General features: G+C 45.9%; 1 protein-coding gene and 1 long non-coding RNA gene across 10 annotated transcripts in view; one reads left to right on the top strand and one right to left on the bottom strand.

Moving 5' to 3' along the window:
* MYO5B (myosin VB) overlaps window positions 1-27,584 on the top strand; it is a 337,885-nt gene that overhangs the window by 59,296 nt on the left and 251,005 nt on the right. The gene's annotated exons all lie outside the window — the stretch shown is intronic.
* On the bottom strand, window positions 1,797-16,557 carry LOC145534485 (uncharacterized). 3 transcript variants are annotated; one of them, XR_014074660.1, is made up of 6 exons: window positions 16,337-16,557; window positions 13,468-14,331; window positions 11,720-11,951; window positions 9,152-9,347; window positions 8,622-8,915; window positions 1,797-1,876 (listed from the first exon to the last, which is right to left on the bottom strand). It is a non-coding gene; the product is annotated as an uncharacterized LOC145534485 (long non-coding RNA). The 3 variants fall into 3 exon arrangements; XR_014074661.1 differs by having other exon boundaries at window positions 16,444-16,557; XR_014074662.1 differs by lacking the exon at window positions 9,152-9,347 and having other exon boundaries at window positions 16,444-16,557.

Raw genomic sequence — 27,584 nt, 5'->3', positions numbered from 1 at the left:
CCCCGACTGGGTTTACTTCATGCGATCCCTTTCTCTCCCACAGCTTCTTGTCATGCACAACGTGTGTCCTGGGTGGGAAAGACGGCAGGAAGGAATGCCAAACCCTGACATCTCTGTTTGGGGATTGAAGTGACAGTTATTCTGTTTCTTTCGGGAAAACATTGCTTTTAACAATATTACTAAGTTACATGTAGAAATATACATGCATATTTTAACACGTCTCCAGAGGCAATTTATTTATTTAACTGGGGGGAGGGTATAGTTGCTTTACAATGTTGTTAGTTTCCACTGTACGAGGAAGTGAATCAGCTATCTGTACTCATATATCCTCTCCCTCTTGAACCTCCCTCCCACCACCCACCCCCATCCCATCCATCTAGGTCCTCACGGAGCACCGAGCTGAGCTCCCTGTACTGCACAGTAGGTTCCCACTAGCTGTCTGTTTTACACATGGCAGTGGCAATTTATTAACAGGCTAATAGGGGTGTACTAGAACTTGGAGACAGTCCATGCAAGTCTATGCAGCTTCCTCATTTCCAGCTGAGAAAACTGAGGCCCAGGTGGAGTTTGGAAGAACAGGACCTTGTCTGTGCTTCTTTACTGCTTGTGTGACCTTTGGTAGATGCCATTCTATTATGCCAGGACTGCTCTGAAGGCGTGTTCTATTTCCTAGGCATCTCTGGTTCTCCTAGGGTCTTGCATGGGACTTCCCTGATGGCTTAGTGGGTGAAGAATCTGCCTGCAGTGCAGGAGACACAGGAGATGTGGGTTGGATCCCTGGGTCAGGAAAATCCCCTGGAGGAGGAAATGGCAACCTACTCCAGTATTCTTGCCTGGAGAATCCCATGGACAGAGGAGCCTGGTGGACTGCAGCCCATGGGGTCACCTGCAAAGAGTCGGATGTGACTGAACACACACGCATAGAGGGGCTTGCACAGTGCTAGTGTATAGCAGGCTGCGGAATGTTTATTGAAAACGTAGATGAGTGTGAATTTCCTCTCTTGGTGGATGAGAACTAAGGACCCTCCAGAGGCTCAGGCAGTGCAATGGGATGTATATCTGCTAAACCTTTGAATGGAAGATAAACTGCGTTTGCGGTCCTTGTTCTTGTTCTAATTGCTTGAAGCTTGTTTTCCCTTGAATTAGCTCATTCCAAAATATCAGAGCCTCTATTATCAAGAGCATTTTACAAAAGGCTATAAGGGATATAAAGGTAAGAATTAGCTTTCCTCCCAGCTCCTCACTCCCCACCGCCCCAAAGTGCCCGTCTTTTGGGGCAGATAAACTGTGGATACCAACTGCTGTAATACACAATTGCCTGCAACAGGACCGTTAAATGTTTTGGCAATTGAAAATGGAGAGATGATGGTAGATTTGGGTAGTTTAGGGATGTTTCATGGAGCTAATAGTGATTTATTAAACATCTACGTGCCAGCCCTGTACCAGGGTAAACCTTATCTCCTTTGCTCTGTGGTGTAATTGTCTAAGGTACAAAGTTGTCTCCTTATTTACATGTGAGAGAAGTGAAACAAAATGATATTAATTTCCAAAGAGCCATAAAGTGGCAGGGTTGGAATTTGTCTCAGACTTTAAGGTGTGTGTTCTTCCATTCTCTATGCTACCTACTCTGGGTGTGTTCAGAACTGCATTGCACACACACATACACAGAGATATGCACATGCACACACACTGGGCTTCTGGAGCTCAACCTTGGACTATGATTTAGATTTGAATAGATTGAGAAGAATGAGCAAAGGCCTTCCAAGAGTGGTGGCGGTCACAGAGGCTCACAAGGCTTTGTATTTGTCAGCTAATGTTTAATTGTATCTCATCTTGAAATTAAAATCACAGCCCCATTTGAATCTTTCTTATTAACCTGCATAGATATAAAAAAACAAAAAAATATAAATTAGTTGACATAGTCCTTTCAGAGTCTGAAAGCAGATAGATAGTAGTATAGATATAAGGCTTTCTTAGCCCCTAAATGGAGTATTCCAGTTGACATGGTCACTCTAGTTAAATAGCACAAACACAGGAAGGCTTCTCCATGGACATGCTGTGTGACCTTGGGAGCATGACCTGATTTATCAGTTTCTTTCTCTGTGAAGCCCCTAAATTAGCTGGCCTTGAAAGGTCACAGCTGAGAGGCTGCGTGGAGCTGTGGGTAGAACTTCTCAGTGCGGGCTCTGAAGGTCTGCTTTCGAGCTCTGTGACTAGATTCTTAGGATGATAATGAACATCATGTATCTGATGGGGTTTTTGTATGGATGCAAAGTGATGACATGAAAAGCACTTTAATGTAAATTCTAGCATTTTATAAAAACTGTTAATCCCCTCCTTACAAACACCCACAAGGGCCTGCTCGTGTCTTTAGCACCTAGCACTGTGCAGTATTTCCTCCAAAGTCCATGGACAAGGTATCCACTAACTTCATAGCATTTTCTAGTGGCATCCAGACATTTCAGAGCCTGCTTTTAAAATAGTGAGACTGATGCTATGCAACTTATTATAACATCCCCACTAAGTTATTTATAACATCCCCACTTATATTTAAGGAATAAGCAGAAAATTATCCAACTCAGCAGTTCAAACACATATACTCTCTGCTATCTGAGAATGCTTGAGCCAAACTGAATTTTTAACTCTGTCAAGCCCAGGGAGGTGGCTTTGGGGCAGCCTGGAATCCCTCTCCCTTTACCTAGTGGGTTCCATTCTGCCAAAAGAAAGGTGTGTGTGTGTGTGTGTGTGTGTATGTGTGTAAGTGGGTTTTTGACTCTGGCAGAGACAGATGGGATCGACTCAGTACTGTTGAATTACCTGTTCTCCTCTCATAATTACACAGTTGCTGTCTCATAGCTTCTCCTATACATTATATTCTGGCCTCACTTGTCAACTAATGTGCCTTGAACAACCTTAATCAGGCTCCTTTGAAGAAGTGAAATTCAAAGGGAATGTGGCCGATTTTGTTCTCACTGAAGGGAAGAGGGAATGAGAAGAGGGAGATGGTTTCAGGGATTTCTGTGTTCAGCAGAAATCCAAACACAAGGGCAGAATTTTGCTGTAAACTTGGTCATAAGGAATGTTGTTTCCCTGAGTTTTCTGGGTTGGTGTGTGGCTCCAAAGAGGAAAAGAGGAGGCTGTTGTCTTCATAGAGGAACGTATACTTTATAATCAGGCAGAACAATTCAAAACAAGCTTTTATAATAGCTTCTAGGAACTTAATTCCAGAGCTCAGGGTCTGTCTCTAAATGATATGTCTTATGTTTCTGGAGGCATCAGTTGACTCTAGGCATCAAGAGAAATGTTAAGGTGGTTGAGGAATAGCCTTTTCTTGCAAAAAGTGTACAGTCCACGTGGGAGACAGAATTCAGGAAGAGAACAGGTGAAAATATAGCTATCCCTGCTCTTTTGGTTTCCACTTGCAGGAATATGTTTTTCCATTTCATCACTTTGAGCATGTATGTGTCCATAAAGCTAAGTGAGTCCCTTATAGGTAGCGTATATTTGGGTCTTAAAAAAAAAATCCATCCATCCACCCACTCAATGCCTTTATATTGGATAATTCAGTTCATTTACATTCTGAGTAATAGTGATAATGACTTGCTAATGCTATCTTACTGCTTTTTTGGCTGTTTTGTAGTTCCTTTTTTCCTTTCTTGGTATTTTCCTTTTTGAATTGATGATTTTTTTCATAGTTTGTATGCTTTGATTCCCTTCTCTTTACCTTTAAAACTGGAGCCCATTATACAGAGTGAAGTAAGCCAGAAAGAAAAACAACAATACAGTATACTAATGCATATATATGGAATTTGAAAGATGGTAACGATAACCCTATATGCGAGACAGAATAAGAGACACAGATGCATAGAACAATTTTATGGACTCTGAGGGAGAAGGTGAGGGTGGGACGTTCTGGGAGAATAGCATTGAAACATGTATATTATCATATGTGAAACAGAACACCATTCCATGTTCGATGCATGGGACAGGGGCTCAGGGCCGGGGCAGTGGGATGACCCAGAGGGGTGGGATGGGGAGGGAGGTGGGTGGAGGGTCCAGGAAGGGGAACACATGTGAACCCATGGCTGATTCATGTCAATGTATGGCAAAAACTATTACAATATTGTAAAGTAATTAGCCCCCAACTAAAATAAATAAATTTATAAAAAAAACAAAAACAAAAAACTACATGTTTTTGCTTTGTGATCACCATGAGGCTTATATATTGATATAACAGTCTGTGTTATGTTGTAATCAACTTAAGTTTGATTGTATATAAAAACTCTACCCTTTTTACACTTTTTTTTAAATGTCACAGTTTACCTTTTTATGTTGTAACATCATTAGCAAATACAGTTATCGTTATTTTTTAATACTTCTTTAGTAGAGTTAAGTGGTCAGCACAGTACCTAATTACTGTATTAGAGTATTCTGAGTTTAGCTGTATTAACCTTTACCAGTGTGTTGTATGGTTTCGTATGTTTTCGTGTTACTGATGAATGTCTTTTCATTTCTGCTTAAATACCTCTTAGCATTTCTTGTAAGGCAGGTCTAGTGATGAACTATGTTTATTTTTGTCTAGGAACACATTTATCTTTCCTTCATTTCTGAGGATAACTTTGCAAGGTAAAGTATATTTGGTTGGTGGTTTTTTATCTGAGGACTTTGTAGCATCTATGCTTTCCTGGCCTTTAAAGTTTCTGCTGAGAAATCTTCTCATAGCCTTTTTGGAATTCCCTTGTAAGTGATAAGCTTCTTTTCTCTGGCTACTTTTAAGATTCTCTCTTTGTCTTTAGTTTTTGACAGGTTATTACAGTATGTCTTGGAGAATTCTGTTTAAGTTGAATTTGTTTGGGAATGTATGAGCTTCATGAAATTGGATGGCCAAATCTCTTTCTAGATTTGGGACATTCTCAGCCATTCTTTTCTTTTAAATTAGCTTTCTGCTCCTCCACTCTCTTTTCCTTCTGGGACTCTGGTGTTTCATAGATTTCTTCTCCTGATGCATCCCATAGTTCACATAAGCTTTCTTCACTCTTTTTAATTTTTATTTCTTCTCCTCTGACATGGTAGTTTCTAAGGTCCTTTATTCTACTTTACAGATTGTTCCTGCTGCTTGCTCCATTCTGCTGTTTATGCTCTTGACTGCATTTTTCATTTCATTCAATTCCTCAGTTCTAGAATTTGTTTGGTTTTTTTATGATTTCAGTCTTTGTTAAACTTCTCGTTTTCATGACCCTGTTTTCCTGAATCATTGAGTTGTCTTTCTTGTATCTTGTTGGCTTGTAGCTCATTGAGCTTCCTTGAAATAGATATTTTGAATTCTTTAGCATAAACTGCAGATTCATGCCTTTGGGGTTGGTTACAGGAAGATTATTGTGATTCTTTGGTGCCATGTTTCCTTGATTTTTCATGTTTCTCGAGGTCTTAAATTGCTGTCTTCACATTTGTGATGGTAGTTACCTCCTTCAGTCTTTACTGACTGACTTCTGGAGACAAACACCTGTCAGCCCTGCTAGGGATTCTGAGACTCTCAGAGCTGTGGATACACATGCTCCACATTTCTTGCTCTCTCCTTTGGCAGAATTATTAAGCTTATATCCTTTGACAAAATTCTTAAGCTTATACGCTTTCTTATGTCTTGCAATGTACCAGGGCAGGTGCCGACAGCCTCCTTTCTGCTCCCCAGGGGTGGTGCTAGGGCTTAGATTTGTGATCTGTCCCTGGCCTGCAGACTCTGGCTTTGGGTATGCTCACTAGCCATCTGCTAAAACTCATGTTCACTGCCACCAAGAGTGCTCACAGGACGCTGGCCATGGGGTGAGGGTGTGCATGGGTGAGGAGTTTGGGGTGTTGGGGCTGCCTGTGGGCCAGTTAGTGGTTCGTGGGCAAGGTGTCCCCAGCAGCTTGTGGGCAAGCTTCTTAGTGGAGTCTGCAGCATGGTTAGTAGGATCTGTGTCCCTTTCAACACCTTCCAAGAGTCCGATTTGCTGTTCTCCCCAGCCTCTTTCTGCTCTGCACCCCCACCCCCCCATCCCAGGCTCAGTACTCTGGATGAGGTAGGAGAGAAATGAACCTCTTCTCTATACTTGGGGAAGCTTGGTGCTCACACACATGCCCTCACTCCCCATCTCAAGGGAGAAACCATGGCTGGGGCTGTCTCCTGGCACTGAGCTGTGCTCCCTTGGGAGAAGGTGATGTCAGGAAAGTCACACTGGTCCTCTGACCTCTCCAAAGCTTCCAAATGCAGATTTTTTTTTTTTTTTTTTTGCTCGGTGGTATGCTAGAACTTCTCCACTGGACTTTTAGATTTCCTAGAAGGCTTTCATCTGCATGTGGTTCTGTGTGTTCTCAGGGGGCAGCTGGAGCCAGTTCATGGGCCACTTCAGAGTCCATAGCTGAGACCAAGGTCTGTAGGCTAATTTCCTGACACTTGGGAGGGTGATACCTCTCCCAGGTTCCTTGGCATAAGGTACCAGACCCCCCATCTCCTTCACGGCACTTTTGTCTGTGGGTGGATGGATGTCAAAGTGTCGCTGGGATGAGGGATGTGGGACGGGAGCAGAGGATGTCTTGCTCGTCCGTCCTGCCGATGTCTCTCCTCTCCCTTTATCTTCACTCCCCATCTTGTATGCTTGGCACCTGAAGACACTGTGATTGATGTACTTGCGTTTTCCCCCTTAACCATGTATCTTGTAGATTCTTCTGTTTTTGTGGTTTTAACATTTTTCTGTGGCTCCACGGCAGTGGATCTCAAACCTGATGTGTACAGACTCACCTGGAGAGCTAACGGCAAATGCAGGGGCCCGGGCTTCTGGAGTCAGGGAGGGCCTGGCCCTTTCCTGTTGACCACGTTCCCCAGGCGATTCTGAGAAGGACAGAGAGGAAAGGCACTGCTCTGTGGCCTCCTCTTGTATGGCCGTGCTGTGAAAAATCAGGCAGTTTCCAATTTCTGGAAATCCTGAAAGGGTTTGAAGCTGGACTGTGACACACACTCCAGGGCAGAAGTGTGGAGAATGGAGGTGATTCTGTGTTTATGCAGTCTCCCTTGGCTGTAGGTTGTCATTCCTGGGCAGTTGCTACAGTTGTTTGCACCTGCCTTCCGGGTCCCATTTCTGAGGTCCCCAGCTTATGAACTTTGAGTCTCTTCCCGCCTGTCCTTCCCTTTGCCCTTTGTTCAGTCTGCCTTTCTCAGCTGTGCCTAAGAAGGCAGCTCTCCTTCCCCCGCTGCCTTCAGATCCTCCTGGAACTCTTATTCCCAGAACAGTGTTTGGAGGAATTGTTGTAATCCCCCAGGCAGTTCTTCTCTGTGGCTGAAGAAAGTAGAAGTAAAGCGGAAGAAATGGTGGTTTAAAAAGTAAATGAAGCTTGGGGAATGTGATTAAATGTAGTGATGTCCGGGGATTTACTGAAGCTGAGCACTTTGTCCATTCTTTTAGTAACTGTTCCAAGTTAACAGCCGAGTGCGATCAGAGCAGGTTGCTCTCCTCACGACTGGTCCATCTTTGAGGGGCTCCTCCCTGTGGAGACCCGGGGAGACTTCTGGAGCGTGGGGTGGACGTGGTGTGGGACGTGCGAGAGAGGCGGTGCTTTTCAGCCATTGTTGAGTGTTAGACTTGGACATGATCTTAGAAGTCATCTTCATCTTTGAAGTTTTCAGTTTCGCTAAAGCAATGCCCTCTCTAATACCTGATAAGCGAGCATTAAAATTTCTCAAGAGGCAAACAATGACAACTCCAGGAGTCAGGGCGGGCCTGGCCCTTTCCTGTTGACCACGTTCGCCAGGCGATTCTGAGAAGGACAGAGGAGAGACACTGCTCTGTGGCCTCCTCTTGTATGGCTGTGCTGTGAAAAATCAGGCAGTTTCCAATTTCTGAAAAATCCCGAAAGGGTTTTTCAGACCGTGGACAGGACTTTGCTCTCTCTTCCCAGTTTCATGATGGGTTAGTGTGTAGGATTCTGACAGGTAATCTTGCCAGTGGTTCCTCACGATCCCCGGATGTAGTGACTGGTACAGCTACTGGTTCTTGCAATACTTTGGACTAGAAATGAGGCTCTAACATTAGTGTCACGCAAAGCAGTGAGCATTCTCCTGACCCCCTTTCTGATCTTGGTGTATAGAGTCTTGTTTGTGCTTTTTTTTTTTTCCAACGATTTTCCAATTGAACAGAGCCCCCAAACTGAGAAAATAGGAAAGAAGGAAGATCAGGCTTCCCTCGGGTAAGATGAGTTTCCTTTTGCCTGAGGTGTGGTGGTCCCTGTGGAAGTGCTTTTAAGGGGACATAAATAAGGAATGACTTGAAACGCACTTCTTGCTGAAGTTTTTACTTTTACTACAAGGAGGAAGCAATTAGATCTTGGATTAATTCTGTCCTCAGGAGCATAGGGTGGTCTTGGAGAGTTTTTTCAAGCTTATTAAAAAAATAACTATTAATATGCTCATGGGTCTCTATAAATTCATAGAAAACACCACCCCCAAATGATTTTGGTTGAGACTTTTAAATACATCTGAGTGAGCAGTTGCAGCTGTAGGTATAACCACGGTGTTGAGAGAAAGAGGTGAAGGAAAAAACATGTTAATGATTTTAAGGGATTAAAGGGTATTTATAAAAGTTACTTGCCTTTCAGGTTTTTGCTGAGGTACTTAAAGCTCCTGAGTTTCATGCCCTCACTTGACAGTTTTTAAACATTGAAACTTAATGCCTTATTTCTTCTTGCCATTTGCTCTGTGACGACTCTCATGATCCATTACTGAGCAAATCTGAGCAGGCAGCCTTAGTCTCAAGAAGAGCGATGGTGAAGAAGGGCAGGGTCATTGGCAGTGATGAGCGTCTTACTGGTACAGTGCGGCGGACATTCGTGGTCACCTTCTTCCCCAGTCTGTGGCAGCCTGCTATTAGCCAGGCCTGTTAGTCCTTGGGAGAGCATTGTTATTTATTAGCATTACTAACTGACATTGAACCGTCATGATGTGAATCGTATATATTAATGTTACACTCAATCCTTTCAACTGTGAAAGGAGGGAAGTTTCTGTTTTCTCTAATATCAGAGAGAATTGAAACCAGAGAGGTTTAGTAACTTGGATAAGGTCACACAGCTAGAAAGTAGCAGAAGCAGGATTTGAGCCTTGGAGACATAGCCACTTACGTACATTCTTTCCGCCCAAGAATGTTCTGATGTTCTCTGTTTCTAAATTTCTGGGGGATTCTTGAAGGACAGCAGCGGACACCGTTTCAAAGCAGAAAGTGGATGGTGGTTTCAGGGATGGTTTTCTGTCGTTGATTTTTTTGTGGCATAATACTGAGTCCTTGACTTTATTCTTAAAGTGAAGAGGCGGTATTGGTGTGCTTGGGGAGGGGAGAAAACAGGAAATGTGTTGTTTGCCAGAGCCCACTGTGGACATAGGAGCCCCTTTCAATAAAGAATTTTGCACACTGTTATTTGTTGGGGAAAATGGTACCGGTGGGGAAACCTGCAGGTACAGAAGCTAAAAATGTTCTCATTACAAGAAGTTCAGGCACAGATCTGATTGTGGACCCTGGTTGGTTTGGTATTCAGCCTGCTGAATAATTAAAGTGATTCATAGTTCACGCCAAGAGTGTGTTTGGAAGTCCAGCATTGCTACAAATAATAGAGGGGAGGTGGTTTTCCCCTGCTGTTTTGAAACTTGTGAAATGTCACATTATCACCTCCTGTCATGGTGACAAATAGGTTTCTACACAGATCTCAGTATCCAGCTAAATGCTTTGAAACTGCCTGTTGCCCCATAGTTTTGGAGCTGCGAATGCTTTTTTAAAGCACTGCTCAGCCTACCTTGCTATCAAAGAACAGTAACAATTATGATAACGATTTAGCTCCAGGGAGTGCAAAGCGCTGTGCTGAGTGCCATGGCAGTGTTTCAGTGCCTGGGGCCAAGGTCAGAAAGGAGGCTAGTTTGGTGGGTGTGTATAGGCAAGTGGTGGCAGGTGGGCTGGGGGCTCAGCACCTTTTACTTTTCCATTGTCACTGGTTTTGCATGTGGTTAGAGACCACTTCCCACAGGGCTGTGGCTGCCTGTCTTAACAGTCCTCCTGACATGTGCAAAGATTCATGGTGCAAGCTGTCATGAATGGAGGGAAATGTCTTTTGCAGCTAAAGCCTGGAAATGATATAGGCAGTGAGTTGGGGGCTTGGAGCTTGAAAAATACTGCTTTTTTGGCATTAATATATTGTGGTCAATTATGAGGAATCTCTCAAGTAATTTCTTTTCGGTAATAGTTAATATAACAAAACTTTTTTTTTTTCCTGGCTGTGTGTGTATCTTGATTGCACATCATTCCTTTATCAGTATACTCAGGTATTTTAGTATGCTCTCGAGAGGGCTGTGTGAGACAGTGTTAGGACTGGAAGCTAAGAAGTGCTTTATCTCTGCACATGCCTGGGAGAGTCTTCCTCAAGCTGTGAGCCTCACTTGGCATTGATGTGTCCCTGGAGGAAAATAGTTCAAGCCCTGCTCCAAAGAAGTACTGTTTAGTCATGTCTATTTCATTCTGCAATTTTGTAATCAGTTGTAAATCTTCACAAACCCTTTAGTGGAGGGAGGGGTCAGGATGTGAGGGGAGGAGGAGGACAGCAGGCATCTTTTTCCTTTCTCCACTAGGGTCATCCCTGAGGCTACAAGGTGGGAGGTATGGAGAGGCAGGAGGAGTGGGAGGGAGGAGTCACTAGGGGTGAGGCCTCAGGGGTGGAAGTACCAGGCCTTACCAAGTATGGCGTGCGGGTTATAAAGGAAAAGTCTTGGGCCCCGAGCTTACAGTTTAGATGGGCGGATCAGGTGAACATGTCAAGCAGTTAGTGATAAACTGATGCTAAGTTATTATTGCGCCGTGAATCAGAGTTGACCTGAAGACCCAGGGTCAGAGGCTTGCTGCTCCATCAACAGGCTGGGGCTTTAAACGGTTTGGGTCTGTGGCTAGTGGCATATGGGTTTGGGATAACGTGGGGTGGAGAGGATGAGAGTAGTTTCACTTGCTCTTATGAATTCACGCCGAGAAAATGCCTCTTGGAAACCTGTGGAGTTCGTTTGCATAGAAATCCAGTAGTGGAGGGACTGAGAATTACTCGTTATCCCACTTGAATTTTCAGAACTGAGTTACTTTTAGCAATTCAGGTTTTCTTGGCCAAGAGGGAAGTAGGAATTTGTGGGGAAAACGAGGATGGGCGATAGAAAACAGAAGACCTAGAAGTAGTATTTTGGGTGAGCTCTCACGTGGTGCTGTGTGTCCGTGGCATGTGTGCGTGCGGCGAACAGCATGGCAGGGCCCTGGGAGGTGAAGGGTCACTGAGGATGCTGTCTCAGAGGGATTCACTGAGCTTTCTTGGGCAGGAGTAACCCCTCAGCAGCCCCTACTAAAGGCTGACCCGTAACTAGGTCTTAGAAGCACGTTCCTCTTGGAATTTATACAGAACCATATGCAGAATAAAGATATTGTTGACTCTGGAAAATTACTTATCACTGGGCATGTTAAGAGGAACCTAGGAAGAAACTTAGCAGATGAAAGTGAAAATTCCACATCGCAGTTTGGCATCTGTAATATTAGAGCTAGAAAGAACCTTAAGTTAATCTCGCCCAGCCTCCTCCTCCTCCAGATGAAAGCAGTAGAGCTAGAAGAGGGCAGATGAGTTGCCCAGAGTCCAGAGAAAGTGCAGTGGCAGAGCTGAGACTGCAGTGAAGGCTTACTCGTGGGTCGGTACTGCCGTCTTCCATCTGTATTGCGTTCCTGCATCCTTGTCCTGAATTCTGGTTTCTGCTTCTGTCACTTGGCGTCAGGGAGCAATGAGAAAATGCTCAGGCTCCTCTGGGGACGCTGGAAAGGGGGAGGCCCTCGCTGCATCACAGGCCGGAGGAACAGGTTAACGCAGTCAGTGTGGCTGGCGGGCTGGAGCCAGTGGGAAGCTGGGAGAGGAGGAACCTGGGAAAAATTTTGTGCATTTCAACTGATTTTTAATTGTGGTCTGGTGGTTTCTCATGGGACAGGGTGGTAGGCAGGACACATGTCCCAGGCAGAGTTGTTGAATGTCTTTCAGAGAAGGACCTAATGGGTCAGTTCATATCAGTGTGTGCATTGGTTGGCCATACTTCCATTAATAACAAGGTAAGGATTCTGTGTATCTTTTTAGGGGTCATTAAAAAGCAATTTTTGCTTTCTTACAATGTTAAGTAAACTTTCTTATGGAAATATAACATGGTATTTTTTTCTGTCTGCTTAGTTTGTATGTCACAGGCAAGTGCAAGCGGCTGAATTTTACTTCTGATCCTTGGTGTTGGGGATGACACACGCCTGGCATCTGTTACCCAGGGAGCACAGGCCAGTTCTTTGCCTAGAGAACAGTGTTGGCACTAGCATTTGGGGCATCACCAGTGTCTGGATGGGGGACATAATTGGAGGATTTGTGCAAGCTCCTTCTAAGCCCCTACAGAGGTGGGCCCTGAACAGGTTCACCCGATTTCTTCCTCTGCTATGAAGAGAAGTGGATTCCATTCTGTGTGACTATGGTCTTGCCTCCTGCATTCTGACTTGTACTTTAGCATTAGGGCTCCCTTTCAGGTCTCAGTTTCAATGCCTTCCATTCTATGATTTGATGCAGTGAATGGCTAATGTTGCCCAGCATGGGGCTTTTGATGTGTTTAAAGTGGCGTGATCTACGTCATTTCATTTGATTGTCATAGAAAGCCCTGTGACCTGAGCAGAACATGCCTCTCATCCAGCAGGTGTAAGAACTGAAGGAAGAGGTTTGCCCCTCCCTCCACAGCTGGAACATGCCAGGCCTGGGGCCCCAGCCCAGGGCTCGCGATTGCCAGGCAGAGTTCCTCCTGCCACGTACCCGCTTAGCTTGGGACAGATGATGCCTGGCTTTCCAGACAGCAGAGAATGCTGCGGAGCCCTCCAGCTGTGCTTGGACTGGGGCAGAGGGACATGTGTGGAGGAGCCCTGTTAGGGTGCTAGGGCCTCTGGGCAGTGGCAGTCAACCCTCAGAGAGATGAATTCATTCAGGATTCCTGAAACATTGTATGTTAGCAAGCACATCACAGTAACTTTATACAACTAGTCTTTTGCAAACTTGAGCAGATGAGAAATGTCCAGGGAAGGGTAGGTGGCATCCCATATAGAGGGTTTTGTTGGTTCATCTGTACCACTCTTCAGGCTGGCTTAAGGGTTTTCCCAGGGGGTTTGGGGTGGGGGTGGCGCGATACATTCTGTGTACGTCCCTAGGATAGATAAGCCCTGTAAGTTGTTCATGATGAAAAAAAAAAAACCACCTGTGGAGGGTTCTTTCTATTTTCTGACTTGTGTCAGTGCCCGCCAGTGCAGGTGAGGTGGACACCTGTGGTTCTCACCTCCTTGTCTCCTCCTGAAGGAGCCTTCCCTCACTGCCCAGGAAGACCTTCTGTAGCAGCCACAAGCATGAATGTGTATGTCTACTTACCATAAGAAGTTGCAGAAGTGGTCCAGACTCTCGTCTGGAAGCCTAAGGGTGTTCTCGGCCATGAGCCATCTCTCTTGACGCTTGCCCATCAAATTCTTTGGGGCAACTGGGGAATTTTTCCCTCATCCAGGAAGTCTTGATGACAAGTCCAGGGGCCTTCTGCTGGCTAGTCGTTAACCAGCAGAGCTCTTTGCTTTGTTGAGTAAGTTCTCGAAAAAGACAGGTGAGTTTTTTAAGACAGGGCTGATGTATTTTTAATTGTACTCCCCCACTAACCAACATTTCTTAATCAGATCACTGGGTAGCCAACAGCAGATTCCAGCCCAGCCTCTTGGCAGCCTGCCTGAGGTGCAGCCTTGCTGGGGGAGGGGATGTGTGTGTGTGGGGGATGGCATTTGCATTTCTGTTTTTGAGGGGCTGCTCTGGACAGGCTGAGTGTTCAGGTGGGCTGCTGAGCTCTGTGCTGCTCATCTCCTGGGAGCTATGTGGGAGGGATTTGCAGGAGGGTTGGGGGGGTGGTCACTGGAAGAAATTGGTTAGGTTTGGTTTCTGTTTTTCTGCAGAAACACATCATGTTCATTTTAGAGAAATCAGAAAAGCCAAGAGACAAGACAAATTCTCTCTGACTTTCTCGCTGGGCAGAAGTTTCTATAGTGTTAGTCCCAGTTTTTGCCTTTTATAGATGGAAGGTAGAGAACGCTAGGTTGTACTTCAGCACTTTCCAAAGAGCACAGATTTGGGAAACAGGCTCTTGCATGGGTTTGAATCCCAGCTCCATTTCTTGCTAGTGAGCCTCTGCAGTTTTCTTCACCTCTTCATGCTTCGGTTTCCTCACCTGCGAGATGGAGATGATACCTTCCAGGGCTGTGAGAAGGAAAGGATAAAATGTGGAAGGCAGTGAGAAACAGAACCAGGCACACGGTCAGCTCTCTGAGTGAAGCTGCTATTGTTACATCGCCAACATTAACTTGCTCTTGGATCATTTGTTTGCTTACAGCGCCTGTGATTTGAGCTTTCTGCTTTATCGGAGTTTGATATTACCGGTTTCCGTTCATGTTCAGGCCTGGAGCACTTATGGTTCTTTTCTGTAGTGGTTGTGCTTGGCAGAGACTTACCACAGGCAGAATCTTGCCCTTGATGGAGTTCCCTGGAGGAAAGGGGATGCCCTGGGATTCTGGGGTGAGTGCCATTATGGGTTTGTGACTGTGGGGTTTCAACCATCGGTTGCAGGAACTGTTTGACTCCGTCCTTGTCTTCTCCAGCGTGTCTTGCTTTAACTAAGCCTCCCATCCCCCAGTCCCCAGTCAGCAGACTTCACTCCCGCCACCACAGAGCAAGACCTGAGGGTTCCCTTAAACATGGCTGAGTGTTCCTACCACCTGATCTCACCTGAGCCTGCCATGACATCCTGGCGGTAGTGGGGATGGTAAGGGTGTGTGCTCATGACTCATTACTGAGATTTAGCAAGTTGTTTTTCTACAACTTTAAATAGACCCCGGGTGTGTTTTATGGAGGTGATCCTCTGTAGTCCTCCGGAAAAGCCTGCTTTTCCAGTGGACTGTGGGCTGATTCGGTGCTTTCATCAGACTTTACACCAGAGCAATTTCCACGGGTGCCCGCCTTCTCACGGAGTCACTTCCTGCTGTGATGTTCTTTCACCTCTTTCACTTTATCTTCACAGTCCTCCTCTGAGGAAAACAGCTTGGGTCTCCATTTCACAGGTGTGGAAATTGAGGTCCAGAGGGGTCAAGCAAGGGACTTGGGAATTGTTATCTCAGATAATTAGGGGCTGGCAGGTGGCCTTCTCCCTGGGCTGTTTGGCCTTTGCACATGGGTAGGGAGTTGAACTGCTCCCAAAATGTTGATTAAGTCACAGGGAGTGTGAGAGTCTAGTGCTTTGAAAGGAGGAAGAGATTTCCTGCCAGTCTGCCCCTGCATACTGCCACACACACATATGCACCCACGCACACCCCTCCTCCTACCTGGTCAAATATAGTGGCCATCTAGCTCCAGTCTTTGCTGCTCTTATCTATGTATGATTCCTTTCCCTAAAATTCAGCTTTTTTTTGTGAATCCCAATATCATAGCATCCTGCTGTCTGCCTACATGAGGGTCACATACAGAAGTCGCCCCTGTTCTTAGGCCATCTGGTCTACCTCACAGTTTGCATTCCTCTTGTTTGTCCCCTTTTCCCCTTCAGAGCTACCCTCTCATGTCCTGTCCCATTTATTTGCTCCCACCTTCTTGCCTTTTTTTCATTCTGTGTCTTAGGCTTCTGAAAGCTTTCTTCTCCCTTCTTCTCTGCCAGGTCAATGGCAGTGTATTAGTCTGGGTGTTCCAGAGAAACAGAATCGGAAGAGGGTGTGGGGGGGGGGGATGGGGGAGATGTGTGTGAAACAGGCTCATTGATGAGGGAGGCTGAGTTGTCCCACGATCTGCTGGATCCTGGAGACCCAGGAGAGCTGAGGAGTTAGTTCTAGTCTCAGTACAAAGGCCTGAGAACCAGGAGAGCCACTGGAGTAAAGTTCTAGTCCAAAAGCCAGCAGACTCTGGACCTGGTAAGAGCTGATGCTTCAGTCTGAGTCTGAAGGCAAGGAAGAACACATGTCCCAGAGTGCAGGCAGGCAGAAGAAATTCTCTTACGTGGCCTGTTTGTTCTATTCAGGCCTTCAACTGCTCGAGTCCACCTACATTAGGGAGGGCAGTCGGCTCGGTCCACCAATTCAAATGGTGATCTCATCCAGAAACACCCTCCCAGGCCACCAGAATAAGGTTTGACCTCTTACCTCAGCCCTACATCAAGTTGACATGTAAAGTGAACTGTCATGGAAACAAGATTTGTTTCTGGAAAGCCTCATTTGAACCCTACCTGCTCCACAACATTTTCCCAGCTTATTAGCTGACACTCGGCTCAGCCTAGCTGGATTCCTCGTGCTCTTGTTGGTTCCACCAGAGCTCAGCATTGATGCCACTCACCCCTCCATTGTTCTGTTTTTCTAATTGGACGATGATTGCTTTGCAGCGTTGTGTTGGTTTCTGCCGTGCAACAGTGTGAATCAGCCTTGTGTGTACATCTGTTCCCTCTCCCTTGAGCCTCCCTCCCACATTCTTCCCCAATCCCACCCTTCTATGACGTCACAGAGTGCCGGGCTGGGCTCCTTGTGCTACATGGCAGCTTCCCAATAGTTAGCTATTTTACACGTAGTGTAAAATATACACGTAGTGTATATGTGTCAATTCATGTATATATATGGAATCTAGAAAAATGGTACTGATGAACCTATTTGCAGGGCAGGAATAGAGATGTATACGTTGAGAATGGGCTTGTGGACACAGCGGGAGAAGGGGAGGGTGGGATGAATCGAGAGGGTAGCATTGACGTGTATACACCTCCATTGTTCTTTAAAGATTTTTTTCTAAGTACCTCTGGCCTTCTCCGTGTTTGAAGAACAGACACCTCAGTTCTCCCACTCTTGTCTCCCCCGTAGAGGGGATCTATGGCAGATGCTTAGTCAAATACTTGTTATCTTAGCCCTGTTTCCCAGTGGGTGAAATGAAGGATACCTCATTGCCTCCTGGGATTACAGGATCCACATGATGGGTTTGGAGAACTTGGAATCTTGTTTCCTACGGGCAGCCAGAGAAGGGATAGCTGATATATAGTAGTTGTAGAGGCTTCCCTAGTAGCTCAGACGATAGTAAAGAATCCACCTACAATGCAGGAGACCTGGGTTCAATTCCTGGGTTGAGAAGATCTCCTGGAGAAGGAAATGGCAACCCACTCCAGTATTCTTGCCTGGGAAATCCCATGGACAGAGGATTCTGGAGGGCTATAGTCCCTGGGGTCACAAAGAGTCGGATGCGACTGAAGTGACTGACACACAAATATTGCTGAGATGCTTGAAATTGTCATCATATGCTTTTAGATTGTTGCAGGTTCCATGGCATGGTGGGGAGAGCAGTAGACACCTACCAGGTACATGATCTCAAGCTACCTGCTCTTTCTTTGCCCTATTTTCCATCTGTTAGATGGAGTTAAGTTGGTCTTGCCCCACCTGCCTCTTGGGTCTTGTGAGTATGAAATAAGGTAATAATGATGGTGGTTAACTTAATTTTTACATATGATAAGCACTGTTCTTAAGACACTTTTCACATGGAGACTCATTTAATTTCATAGTCTTATGAAGCGTATATGTTCCTGCCTTTGCAACCAAGGTCTGGAGAGATTTAATAACTTGTTGAAGTTTACCAAGCCAGAGAGAGGCAGGGCGGGGATTCTAATCAGGAAATCTGGTTCCACAGTGGACTCTCTTGACCACCATGGCAGGCTACAGAGGGGAGAGAGAGAGTGAATGAGTGTGTGTGTGTGCGGACACTGGAAGGAAGCTTGGAGAGCCTGTGTGTATGTGTGTTTGTGTGTGGACACCGGAAGGGAGCTTGGAGAGCCTGAGGCTGTGCTGAGACCCATTTGCACAGGTCCCGGCACTCATGCGTGTGTGACTGCTGTCCGCAGAGGAGTCTACCAGGCCAGGACCGTGTGTGAGTTGCAAGCAGGAATGTGTACAGCAGCTCTCGTCAAGGCCGTTGGTCACTGGAGTGACATCTTGGGTTTGCTGCAGACATTTCAGACAACTTAGCTGCTCCCTGGACAGTCTCCCCTGCAGCTCCCTGCAATTTGCCCTCTGAGTCCTAGCTTCACCCTTTGTGGCCCGTGCCTCAGTTGTAATTAGACAGCCGTTGGTGTGTCTCCTCAGTGGAGAACAGGCTCTGTCAGGGCAGGAGGGGCGAGGCTGTGGTATTTACTGCTGTGACTATGGTGTCCGGTGTGGCACCTGGACAGGGGACCAACATCTGGAAAATGAGCGCTACACTGATGGAGCTACCTAATAGATTGTTTTTGTTTGTTTTTTTAAATTGTGGTAAAATATGCATGACAAAATTTACCATCTTAACTGTATCTTAATTTTTCATGGTATAGTTCAGAGGCATGAACTACATTCACATTGTGTATAATCATCACCGCTATCCGTCTCCAGAACCTTCTCATCTTTCCAGACTGGAACTCTGCATCCCTTAAACACTGACTCTCCTTTCCCATCCCCCGTCATCCCTGGAAGCTGTTATTCTGCTTTTTCTCTCTAGGAATTTGCCCATTCTAGGTCCCTCGTGTGAGTGGGGTATACAATATTTGTCCTTTTGTTTCTCGCTTATTTTACGAAGCATAGCATCTTCAAGGTTCATCCAGGTGGTAGCAGGTGTCAGAATTTCCTTCATGTTTGGATAATTTGCCATTGTAGGTATTAGACCACCTGCTGTTTATTCATTCGCCTGTCAGTGGACATTTGGTTTGTTTCCCCCTTTTGGCTGTTGTGACTAATGAGGCTATAAACTTTGGTATGCAAGTATCTGTTTGAAATCTTACTTTCCATTGTTCTGGTGTATACCTAGATGCTGAGTAACCATAAGGATTACATATGCTTAGAAGATTAAATCACCTAATACTTGTAAAGCTCTTAGAACAGTTCCTGGCACATAACAGGCACTACATATAAATATTTGCTAAATAAAAATCAAATTCTAGGTGTCCTCATTTATCTCGATGAATCCCTTAATTCAGACAGTTTCTTTTCAGTTTAGTATTTAGAAAGGTGTACAGCATCGTACCTTTTGAGAAAGGGGTAAAGGTAGTTCTGTGACCCTCTCCAGTCCCACCCAGGTGACCGGGCATCCCTGGTACCCACTCCTACAGGAGGGAGCTCAGAAGGGACACGCCTCCACCAGGTCCCTGTAAGCTCAGAGCAGTGGAGGCCGGGGTGGAGGCTTGGTTTCTGAAGGTCCCTGTTCCGGCTGCTCATCAGGTCTTTATTTGAGTCTGATTTCCAGCACCATAGTCTCTTTGCTAATCTGTGTAGTTAATCCTCTTTCAGTCTGAAGAAATTAAAACAGGGCTTCTCCATTCTCATTTGGATGTCTGTAGTTTATCAAGAAGGGTAGTATAACATTCTTAAAATAGTTTCACTTGAAGTTTATCTTAAAAAAAAAAGAACAAAAACAACACATACCATTCAAAATGGTCAAGCAGGAGGGTTATGTCAGAAGCAAACAGTGATACAGAATTAATGATGGCAAGGATGCCACGGTAAAGGGCTGGTACTCTGCTTGCAGGTATATGCATCTTCTGGATTGCACAGGGATTTCTTGTAGTTCTTACATGTATTTTTCCTTCTGGTTCCAAAGCATTTTCTGATTCATAGTATTCTTGTTTTTCAAGCAAAAAAAAATTTTTTTTTATCTTCAATGTTCACTTGAAAACAGAGTTGAGAAAAACATTCACACTTTCCCTGTGCCTTTTAATAAAACAAAAGAAAGAACATGGCAATGCCTTTCCTAATGGAAATGCTACTGTGTCTTGGCACCGATGGGGACAAAGTATCCAATCTCCCCTATGGGTATGAGCGTTTATTCAACTAAAGAAGCCACATTTTGATGAAAATATGTTTTAGCACTGTGTGTCAGAAAACTCGTAAGGAATCTCACGGTTTTACTGTGAAGTCTGTAAACTTTTGAGAATAAAATTATGGTTGCTAGAGTTTCTGTCTATTATCAAAAACCAGTTTAAGTAGGCAGAGGGGATATCGGGTGTCACAGAATACAAGGAAATTTCACGCTAATCATAGGTCATAATATGGTTTTGCTGAAGTTTTAGATGGTAATTCAATTAAATTTACTAATAGAGCGAAAAACACACATAACATGCTATGGTGAAAGTGTTATTATTTACATATACATGGTTCATGGGCCCATTAGTGTTTGCTTACATGACTGAGCTAGCATGGGAGAAAACTACATTATATTTTGTGCGTGGCTTATGTCTGTGTGATATATATGTGCACAAACCCTTTTTAATGGCACAGATGGTCCATGAGAAGATGAAACACCCGAAGGCAGGGATCAGCTCCTGGTACACAGCAGGGCTGCCAGCAGGTATTTGCAAAATGCCTGAACAAGCAGGGACACACTACATCCAACTATTTGAAAATGGGGAATTTTTAATATCTTCTTAAAGAGCCTTTAAAATTTTTTATTGAGATGAAATTGACACCATATACAGGTGACTATTTTAAAGTGTCCAGTTCAGTGACGTTCAGTACATTCACGATGTTGGGCAACTATCACCCTGTTGTGGTTCCAGAATGTTCCTATCACGTATGAAAGGCACCACGGACCCATTTCTCCCTCCCACTAGCCCTGGCAACCACGAGTCTGCTTTCTGTTTGTATGGATTGCCCTGTCCTGGATATTTCATATAATATATGACCTTTCATGTCTAGCCTCTTTCCAAAGCATAGTGTTTTCCAGGTCCCTCACATTGTAGCAGGTATCAGAACTTCATTTCTTTTTATGGTTGAATAATAATAGTCCACTGTATGGCTCCTACCACATTTTGTTTATCTGTCCCTCAGCTGATAACATTTGGGTCGTTTCTACCTCTTTGGCCATTGTGAATGGTGCTGCTATGAACACCTGTGGAAGAGGATTTGAGTACCTGTGTTCAGTTCTCTTGGGTACATGCCTAGGAATGGAATTGCTGGGTTGTGTGATATTTCTGTGTTCATCTTCTTCAGTCAACACCAAGCCATTTTCCACAGGAGGTGCACCATTTTACAGTTGAATCAGCAATGTTGTGAGGATTCTGATTTCTCCACATCCTTGCCAACACTTGGTATTTTCTGTTTTTAAAAAAATTCTAATCATCATAGTGGAGGCATAGTGGTATTTTATTGTGGGATTGACTTGCATTTTAGGGCTTTCTTTTAAAAATAAGCTCCACCGAGACAGAACCATGTTTTATTACTTCTTTTAGGACAGACTTCCTACACAGAGCAGATGTGATCAGGAGACATGATTTGGTGATGAAAATGGTCACTTAGTGAATGCCTTCTCTGCAGCAGTATTCTCATGCTTTCTGCACAGGGTTTAATTCTCAAGTCACCCTGTTTTTCATGCAAGGAAGCAGAGGCCTAGAGGCTAACTTTTGTGTCTAAGTTGCATAGCTGCTCAGTAGTAGCTTTGGGGTTCAATTCAGGGCTGCCTGTCTGACTCCAAAAGCTCCCAACAGTATGCTGTTTTCATGAGGAGTTTGAATCATGGATGTAGGGAAAAGAAACTAAGATGGTGTCCATTTCAAATATTTTAGTGAAAAGCAAAGCCTTTACAGTTTATGAATGAGGAGAACTGATGTTGGTGCTTGTTTGGGGTCCTGGCAGTCTGCAGTGTCTGATCCTTTCATGAGTCTGGACCTTAGGTGCTGGTGTGTCCCTGGCTGGAGGCTCTGGAAGGGAGTGCCTGCTTGTGTTTGTGGGACTGCAGAACAGCCCCACGTCTTGGGGACTCTGTTGAGACTTTGTAATTACGTGGACTGATGAGGTCGAGGATGCAGGTAGGGCAAGCCCCAACTACAGTCAGTTCTGGGGAATACCTTCCATTAGGTAACAGCTGGTTCTATTAGAAAATTACAGGAACCTGATATATATATATGTGTGTGTGTGTGTGTATATATATATATATATATATATATTTAAGAAGAGTCCTCTGGTGAATCCTATTGTAGGTAACCCTTTGGATGTATCTTTTAGGTAAATCTGATTTTCACATGTGGTTTGTTTAGTGTGAGATAGACTGGCATTGGGGGCTTACTTATAAGGTCATTGATAACTGTAACTAAATTATCTTACTATATAGAGATGGTTCGTGTGTCCTCACAGTGTTTATTAAACCACTTTGGTGACTGACACAGGGGATGGAAGAAATGAGTGAGGCCTCAGGATGCTTATGGGGCTTCCCTCATAGCTCAGCTGGAAAAGAATCTGCCTGCAATACAGGAGTGGAGAAGGCAATGGCAACCCACTCCAGTCCTCTTGCCTGGAAAATCCCATGGATGGAGGAGCCTGGTAGGCTGCAGTCCATGGGGTCGCTGGGAGTCGGACACGACTGAGCGATTTCACTTTCACTTTTCACTTTCATGCACTGGAGAAGGAAATGGCAACCCACTCCTGTACTCTTGCCTGGAGAATCCCAGGGACGGGGGAGCCTGGTGGGCGGCCGTCTCTGGGGTCGCACAGAGTCGGACACGACTGAAGCGACTTAGCAGCAGCAGCAGCAGCAGCAATACAGGAGACCCCGGTTCGATTTCTGGGTTGGGAAGATCCCCTGGAGAAGGGATAGGCTACCCACTCCAGTATTCTTGGGCTTCCCTTGTGGCTCAGCTGGTAAAAAATCCACCTGCAATGCGGGAGACCTGGGTTCGATCCCTGAGTTGGGAAGATCCCCTGGAGAAGGGAAAGGCTACCCACTCCAGTATTCTGGCCTGGAGAATTCCATAGACTGTATAGTCCACGGGGTCACAGAGAGTCGGACTCAACTGAGTGATTTTCACTTATACTGCACAGGATGCTTATAGATCTAGAAGGGAGGACAGAGATACAAACTGTAAACTACAGACCATGCAGGTGCACTGCGGATGCACCCTGGGGGCTCACAGTGCCTCTGGGTGGGGTGGGGGGCGGTCAGAGAGGGCTTCATGAAGGCACCTGGAAGGAAGGAGGAGGAGAGAACTCTCAGGACAGAAAGGCTTGGCAGAGTGGGGACCCAAACAGGGCCTGGAGGAGTTTGAAAGGCCTGGGGAGAAGGGGGGAAGGGAAGGCATTTGAGGCCTGGGGAGTGGTGTGGGCAGGAGCCCAGAGAAGAGAACGTCCACATACATGGTCAGTGCATTGCTGGCCTGGCTGGCTCTGGGGCTGGAGGGCAGGTCAGAGGTGGTGGGTAAGAGAGCCTCAGCTGCTGAGTCTGGCCTAGAAGCTTCTGGAACATGTGAAGCAGAGCGTGGGTGAGTGTCATCGTCTGCTAGCTACCCAGGAGGTAGCAGTGCTCATCAACTACTCTTCTGAAGGTGGACCAACCTCGGGCTGTAAACTGGCAGGTGGGCTCCCCCGAAAGCAGAGGCAGCCTTGACCCTGGCGCCTCCTCCAACCCCCGACCGAGCAGGGATGGTCTCTGTTTCACATGGAGGAAATGAAGGGTCAGACGTGGAGCAACCTGCTCAGGGCCAGGCAGCCTGCCGAGAGCAGGGCCAGGGCAGAACCCAGGAGCAGATCGCGCCAGGTGAGAGGCTGATAGCAGGGGGAATGAGGCTCCATGCTCCAGGAGTCTTTCCTTAGGACGTGAGCTGTTGGGACCTCTCCAGGGTTCTCTGGGTCCCAGCAACAGACCAGTGCTGGCCTCTCTCCTGCACCCCCATCATCTTCCATTTCGTCCTTTGCAGTGGTCCCCAACCTTTTTGGTATCAGAGACTGGTTTTGTGGAAGACAATTTTTCCACGGACCGGGGGTTGGAGGGATGATTTCAGGATGATTCAAGCTCATTACACTTACTGTGCACTTTATTTCTAACCTGCCGCCGCCGCTGACCTGACAGAAGGTACTACTCTGGGCCCTGGAGGTTGGGGACCCCTGCTTTAGTGAGTCAGGGAAAGGTTTCAGGAAACAGTCTCCAGAAATGTCGACAAGCCCTTGCTTCCTGGTGGAGGACAGGAGGCTGTGTGACCTGTGGGGCGTGGGCTCTGTGTGAGGCCTGTCTCAGGCAGACCCAGTCTTCAAGCCTCCAGAAGAATACTGACGTGAAGGTGGGGAAGCTGACCAGTTTCTGACGTCCTGCTGTGTCTGTCCCCAGGAGGAAAGTAAACTGGGAAGCAGTCCTCAGTGAGCCTGTGTTCCTTCCCTCCATCATCAAAGTTAAAGTGAATTGCTGAAATATTTCAGAAATTAGCAAATATATATACATGCATGGTCTTCCCAGGTGGTGCTAGTGGTAAAGAACCTGCCTACCAATGCAGGAGACATGAGATGCAGGTTTGATCCCTGGTCAGGAAGATCTCTTGCAGAAGGGCATGGCAACCCACTCCAGTGTTCTTGCCTGGGGAATCCCCTGGAGAGAGGAGCCTGGTGGGCTAGTGTCCATAGGGTTGCAAAGAGGTGGACACTACTGAAGCAACTTAGCATGCACTCATGCATACACATGCACAATATTGTTTGTCCAGTATACACAGTGCTGTTTCTCATTTAATACCTTTTTGAAAGTCTTTTGTGGTAGAAGTTAGATATTTTAAGAATTACGCTTTTGTCGAACTCTACATTTCAACTTCAGAGCTATGAAAAAGGCCTAGTCAACTAGCTCATTAAAAATATTTCTGCCTCTTAGAAGGCATCCAAAGCAGATGAAAGATTTTTGCCTTCGTTGGCAGGATCCTCTCTAGCTAATCCCATTTTCTTCTAGGATTTTCCAAGAAGCTCTGGGAAAAATAATTGAAAAAGATCAGAAATGGAGCTCGGGATGGACCTGACTTCAACACCTTGGGTTGATGGACATTGATGTTTTTTTTCCCCCATTTAATACCCCCTCCCTTAGACGGGAAAGGAAGATGTGTATAAATACTTGAGCTGAGACTGATTCTTGCTGCTCACTGACTCTGGGCCTTGGTGCAAGCCTCACTGCATCTCTGAATCCTTCTCATCTTTCGAGTGAAGAGATTGTCCTTTCTGCCTGAGTTTCTCCGTGACCCTGTTATGTGAACCGGGCAGACCACTGAGCAGAAAACTTCTGCAGCCCATGAGATTATTCTATCTGCAGCGACAGCAATCTGTGAATCCACAGACAAAATGTTTAGGGAGATGGAATGCAGCTGTTGGTGTAATGAGTGAGGAGAGAAAATAGAATTTGTTGAGGATTAAAAAAATATTAAGCTGAGAGATGTGAAAGCCTGTAGGGTAATTGCTACTTGGCTGTATCTTCACAATTGGCATAAGTACATCCCAAGGGCCTCTTGTGTGTTGGAACACAGCACTCCTCCAGGTGGTCCCCTCAGCAGAATCACCATCCCCTGTGTGCGTGGGGGACTCCAGCATCTTGGGTGGGTCCTCCTCCGACCTGTCGAACCAGTAAGTAGAAGGGATCCTGGGATCTCTTTCAACAAGCCTACCAGACAATTCTTTGTGCTAAAATGAGAGAAACACCGTTAGCATTTGAGGAGCACTTGGGACTTCCCTGATGGCTCAGATGGTAAAGAATCTTTCTGCAATGCAGGAGACCCAGTTTCCATCCCTGAGTTGGGAAGATCCCCTGGGGAAGGGAATGGCTACCCACTCCAGTATTCTTGCCTGGAGAATTCCATGGACAAAAGGGCTTGACAGGCTACAGTCCATGGGGTTGCAAAGAGTCGGACGTGACTGAGTGACTAACATTTTCACTTTCGCCAGGGTCATGAAGCTCCAATACTTTGGCCACCTGATGTGAAGAGCCAACTCATTGGAAAAGACCCTGATGCTGGGAAAGATGGAGGGCAGCAGAGGATGAGATGGTTAGATAGCATCACTGACTCAATGGACATGGATTTGGGCAAACTCCAGGAGATAGTGGAGGACAGAGGAGCCTGGTGTGCTACAGTCCATGGGATGGCAAAGAGTCAGACAGTACTTAGCAACTGAACAACAACAATACTTATAGGGGTCATGCACACTTTGGGGTGAAGAAACAAGCCCAGGAAGGTTGGTGGTTTCCCAGGAAGGTCCGTAGTTGACTCAAGCTTTATCAGGGAGTTAAGAGATGAGCTGTATCCCAGGCCATTCCTATTCCTAGTGTGGCCTGTGACCAGCAACCTCAGTGACACCTTAGAGCTTGTTAGAAAAGCAGATGCATGGATCCTTGGCCAGGCCTGTGGACCAGAATCTCTGGGAATCAGTCCATTTTATCAAGCCCTCCAGGAGACTCTGAAACCCCGGCGCTCACCTAGGCTCCGAGCTCTTTGTTGCACCTTGCTCACTGGAGAGACGCTTACTCTAAGTTATGAAGGGCTGTGATGTGGCCCTGTCTTGAGACTGTGTTCTTGGGGTTCACATGGAAACATGTGGTCCTGCCTCTGGATTTGTTCTTCTGTAGTGCAGCCTAGGATGTGCTGGTCTCAGGGTGACCACCTGTCCTGGTTTGCCTAGGACTGAGGGAAATTTCCCCAGACATACTGAACTGGGGGAGTCCCAGGCAGACTGGAAGGACTGGCATCCCAGCTGGTCTCAGGGTTTAGAGGGGAAAAGTGGGCCGTGTCCTATGGAGTTGGAATCATTTGACAAACATTTTCTGGATTACACTGAATGTGGGAGGCTCAGGCGGTAATAAAAAAGGCCATTTTCATTAAGCCAGTTTTAATGTATGGCTGTCATCGCTGAAATCTATTATCCTTTTCTTTCTTTCATCTCCATGTGAAACCTGGAAGTACAGGAGCACAGTTGTGGGGAGGAGATGGGCCGGCCCAGCGCTCATTTTTGCTCCTTTTGTACCATAAGTGGTTACCACATGGCGTGCCACGTGGTAGGGGTGTTATTATATAAATCAGGGCGAGGCTGTTCTGTGGGTTCAGATTCAAGGCAGGGAAGGGTCAGAAGGAAGAAAGGATGGTTTTAGTTACAGAATCATTTCGTTCATAAGCTGAAGCTGGGAAGCTCTTGGGCGTTTGCCGAGCGTAGGTTTTGTCTCCTGCTCTGCTGGCCGGTGTGGGGCCTAGAGACACAGCAAAATAGCTGCATTTTCTTCATGCACTTATATTTTTTTTCTGGGTTTTTCAGGGCATTTAAGAAGCAAGCAGGTATTCTGATTCTCCCATTTTATAGATTATAATAAGGTTTTGATTCTAGAGAGGAAGAAAACCAGACTCCCAGGCAGAAAGGGGGTGATGGTATAGCATATAGAATTATATAGTCTAAAGTTACTTTTCAGATTTCATAACTGATATCCTGGTGCTGTTTCTTGCATGGACTCAGGGTTCATGGAGGCCTGCTCCTGATCCCTCAGTGGGGCTGGAAGTCCCTTCCCAGCCCTCTGGAGACTGGCTTTATGCACAGGTGGAGGAGGTTGGACTTCCTGGAAGGGCCTTGAGGAATGATCTGAGAGCTTCTGCTTCATGGGCAGGCTATTTCTTATGGGAGTTTGAGCAAGTGTTAAGTGCCTTCAGGTCTGGGCCTATCTTGTTCACCTTACTGTCTCCCACATGTTAACTGAGTTCGTTACATATT

The sequence above is a fragment of the Giraffa tippelskirchi genome, chromosome 14, assembly GCF_054371585.1.
Source record: "Giraffa tippelskirchi isolate mGirTip1 chromosome 14, T2T-mGirTip1v1.2.pri, whole genome shotgun sequence".
NCBI classification, from domain to species: Eukaryota; Metazoa; Chordata; class Mammalia; order Artiodactyla; family Giraffidae; genus Giraffa; species Giraffa tippelskirchi.
The sequence above is the reverse complement of the archived record's forward strand: the minus strand, read 5'-3'. Positions and strand labels throughout refer to the sequence as shown.